This window comes from Salminus brasiliensis, chromosome 10, assembly GCF_030463535.1.
Source record: "Salminus brasiliensis chromosome 10, fSalBra1.hap2, whole genome shotgun sequence".
Classification (NCBI taxonomy): Eukaryota; Metazoa; Chordata; class Actinopteri; order Characiformes; family Bryconidae; genus Salminus; species Salminus brasiliensis.
In genome coordinates this window covers 15,321,823-15,326,715 of record NC_132887.1, presented here as the reverse complement: position 1 = coordinate 15,326,715, position 4,893 = coordinate 15,321,823, and positions in this window count along the sequence as shown.

Here is a 4,893-nt window from a genome sequence, read left to right as displayed (position 1 = left end):
GGTCTTCAAACCCAGTGGAGCGCAGTGCATTCTGGGATATGCACACTGATCGCAGGTGCCCTGTGCCTGTATAAAGGGTTCAGCAATCAAAATGAACTGGATCCAGAGTTAGTTCCAACAAAGAAAAAAGACTGAAATGATGATGAAAGCTGCATGGCACAGTACAGGTAGACTTTTTCACCCAAAAGGTACAAATTCCAAAGGTCCTTTTGTGTACCTCAAAAGACATACAAATGAACAAATGAGCCTGGGGTCAGGATGTGTGGGGCAATGCAATTTACATGAGTGGAACTCACCCAACTAAGTATCCTATTAACTAGTCCTTGCTGAATTCTAATGAGTGTGTCAAAGCAGGGGAAACAGTGCAGGGTAGTCGGCCTCCAGGACCACAGTTATAGAATAATGTTTTAGTCTAGTCTGAAACAATATCCAGGTCTATTAAATGCTAAATGATAAAGATATTGTGTATCAGATGCTACAGATACCAGTCAAACATTTTCTTTCCGTTTTGACTGGAAATTTGATAAATAAAGGACGGCCTTACGATAAACACTGATCAAGCGATTACTTTCACACACACACACACAAACACACACAATCACACACAATCACAAACACCATTTTCTTTGTAGCATAATTCAGATCATGTAGTATATAAAAATATCAGCATGAGGGTGGAGTGTTAACTTAGATTTTGTGCACATTTTATATCTTAACATAAAATGACTTCAGACCTTTTATGACCACAAACAGAAAAACATACATACTCTTCAACATACTTACATAAATAAATCAAATATAAACTGATAAATCATTTATACATATTTATATATTAAAAAGTATGTGAATCCTTTAGTATTTTATGGGTTTCTGCATTAATTTGTCATAAAATGTGATCTGATCCTTATTCAAGTCAAGCATACTGACAAATATAATATGTCTAAAATAATAAAACAAATCCATTCTGATCATTCATGTCGTCATTGAGAACAACTATAAAAACCCATAGTGCTACTGGATAAAGTATGTGAGATTAATGATCTCAGGTGTCAGCATACCTGGAGTCTTCTTAAGAAAATGAGTTTGGAGGTGTGGACTAGAGCTTCTGACTGATAAAAACTACTGCAATCTGCAAATGGAGACAATATGGGACTGTTGCTGCTCTGCCATGAAGTGGGGACCCATTGTCTTATTGATAAATGGCAAAACTTTAAAATAAAGTGTTTAAGTAAAGCACTTAAAATCTTTTACTTAATAAAAACATTGTGGCTGGCCATCAAGCTCAAACTACTCAGCACTCCACTACCCCACCAGAAGAGAAACACAGCTCATGACACCACACTGAGTGTGTGCTAATATGTTAGATATTAGATAGATATCAGAAGAAAACACATTTCTATATTTCTGTTAGATTGTACAGACTTCAATGCTAGACCTCCTTAAAGACTGATCTGGACAAAAGATGCAACCAATATCTGGCAGTTAAGAGGACAGGGCTTGGAGCATAAATACCATCTTGTACCTTATTGGTAACAGTGGCACTAAATACAATATTTACCTGTGAGAGCGCTGGCTAAGAGGAGTCTGTGTTGCTGCAGGAAGCAGGCTGTGAGGCCACAGGCCTGTAAAGACAGATTGGCCAGTAGAGGACATCCTGAGAGCAGACAGGCCAGAGCCTGAGACCAGCCATCTCCAAGAGCATTCATACTCAAATTCAGCTCCTCCAAACACTAAAAGAGCAAGAGCAGGAAAAGACAGAACAAGAGGGGGAGAACAAACAGACGTCATCACTTAACACAACATTAATTAACTAGATAATCACTAGTTTATTAACTAATTATCTTTATTTAACAGCTACAGAACACACACACGTGCGGCTGGTCTTCATTATTTCAGCTCTGCCTCGAGTCAAGCTACAGAAACTAACCAAACTGTATCTGGGCCAAATAAGTATTCTGTAATTACCAACAACAGTTCCCTTCTGAACTAACCGCTTTGCTCCCTAGTATTTGCACTGCTCTCAGTACTGCTTACATACTGTTTCAGAACATGATCTCAGCAAGGTGCAAGCAGTCAGGGTGATCGTATAGAACATATTTTCATTTCAGTTGTTTAATAAAAGCTAGAGCTGATTCTGCCAGCATCCGAGAATCTACATAGCCGTGCAACAGCACTGTTAGAGCACACTCCCTTTAATTTAATTTCCAGCAAAAACAGCCATTAAGTAGAAGCGACGCAATTATAGAGAAACTTCAACCAACTAATATATCACATGTTTCAGTGTGCACTTTTTCCTTTATTCTAGTTTCCATTCCATCAGGAGACTTGCCTTCAGTTTACACATATCCAAAGTTCAGTCTTAGAACACCAGCCAAGTAATTAGAAACACATTCAAGCAGTAACAGCAGTAGCTTCAACAGTTTGATTTGCAAATATTCTTCTGTAGCTTCTGTGACTGCCTCTGGGTCAGCTCCACATTCTTACAGACCCACAGCACTCAGTCATCTCCTCACAGTGAAACAACAAACAAAACACTTCTGTATTTTTACATCTGAAGTGAGACTGAAGCTTGATTTTCAGCGCTCAAAGACAGAAGCCTTAAGCACTGTTCATATGATGTGGCAGTTTTGATGGTCTACCATGTTTCCATGGTTGTTAGAAGTGCAAACTATGGAATTGCTCACCCAAATGGATTAAATTACATCTGACCTCCTTAAGAAGAGCCTTGCGATAAACACTGATCAAATAATTACTTTTACACACACACACACACACACAATCTCACATAATCACACACAATCACACATCTGTTGAACCACAAACACCATTTTCTTTGTAGCATGTACTTTCAGATCATGTGGTATATAAAAATATCGGCATGAGGGTGGAGTGTTAACTTAGGGTTTAAGCTTGGCACGAATAGTGTTTGTGCACAATTCTTAACATAAAATGACTTTGACTTTTTTATGACCACAATCAGAAAAACATACATACTCTTCAACATACTTACATAAATAAATCAAATATAAACTCATAAATCATTTATACAGTGGAATTAAAAAGTATGTGAACCCTTTAGTATTTTATGGTGTTCTGCATTAATTTGTCATAAAATGTGATCTGATCCTTATCCAAGTCAAGCATACTGACAAATATAATATGTCTAAAATAATAAAACAAATCAGTTCTGATCATTCATGTCGTCATTGAGAACAACTATAAAAATCCCATAGTGCTACTGGATAAAGTATGTGAGCCCTTGTGTTAATGATTTAAAAAACAGAGACTCATCATTGATGTAAAGAAACAACCCTGAGGGAACCCTGAGCATCACTGGTACAGACAAACATCTGTGTTCATGAATCTACAGTCAGACTGTAAACAAGCAGGGTGTCTATGGCAGGACACCCTTACAAGCTTACAATCACTGATTTCCACTGAATTCCAAAAACACTGGAGCAATTCCACAACAGAATGGCTTATGAGAAACAAAATCCACCTTTTGGAGTGGCCAAGTCAGAGCCCATTGAATACTGAATATTGAATATTGAATGAGTGCGTTCAATACAGACCTGCAAGATCATTTTTGGTGTTATTATTTTAGGCACATTTTATTTGTCAATACGCTTGACTTGGATTAGGATCAGATCACATTTCATGATTCCAAAGGGTTAACAGATTTTTTCTTGCCACTGTATATATATATATATATACACACACACACACACACACACACACGGAAGAGGAAGTGTGAGAGAACACGGCCCTAAAGTGCTGCCAAGCTTACTGGTATTCTTGTAAAGTATATATTTGAAGTTGTAACAGTAGGTCGCCTTTCTAGCTGACAGTTATGTAAACTACAGTGTTAGCCTTAAATGCTAGCCTTCAGAATCAGAAAGCGAATGGCGCAGACTGCACCTGGATAGAGAAGCCACAGTTTGCACGGTTCTTATGGCAATAAGAAGGGCATTCATGCTCACGGGCTCCATACATAAAAAACACTATTGCAACATCATATCTGATGAGACTGAATTTAGGATTACATGCATTTACACATACGCACATAAAGTCAACAGGCTTGACTGTAACTTTTAAAGGATCCACGTAAAGCCTTATAAACCACCAAGATGTCTCAAATGTTGAGTATTTACAAATTGTTCCAACTAGGAAAAACTTCAACCAACTTCAACCAAAATACTCAAAGTGATATTCAAGCTCAGAAAGCATTCTTCACAATTTCAGAAGGTGACAAATGTCATCACAACAATGGTGTGGCTTTAACCGTCAGTGTTCTTTAAAAAAACAAATAACATTGCAGTCACGTAAGAAATGTGGCAACAGCCCACAACTGATCCCAAAAGTATTGGATGGAGCGCCATCATAAATATGACAACAGTCTTCATACCTATGTGGAACAGGAATCAGGAAGACATTGTTCTGGACTCTGACTCTCATCCTGATTGGTGCAGGCATGGCAGGTGTCGGGGTCTGAGGGGCTGCCTGTGGCTAGAACAAAACCAAGAACAAAACCAAGAACAAACTCAGCCATTCAGCATTATATGAATTACAGATTACAGGACAAACCTGTTTAGAAAGGTCACCCAGATGTTTGTTCCATTTATTAGTACAAATAGATAGAATAACCCAAGATGTTTAACCATATAAACTGAAGGGCATGTTAATAGCTTATGTACATAAGAAATCTCTCCATTTGTCTTCATACACATGTTCATCTATTTGTGTGTGTGTGTGTGTGTGTGTGTGTGTGTGTGTGTGTGTTAAGCAGCGCTAAAGACCATTTCATTGCTGCATAACTAAGCTCACTTTTGTTGGTATTGCTGAAGGATCACAGTCTTCTAAAATAACTAAACTATAAAAATGTGCAATATTAAG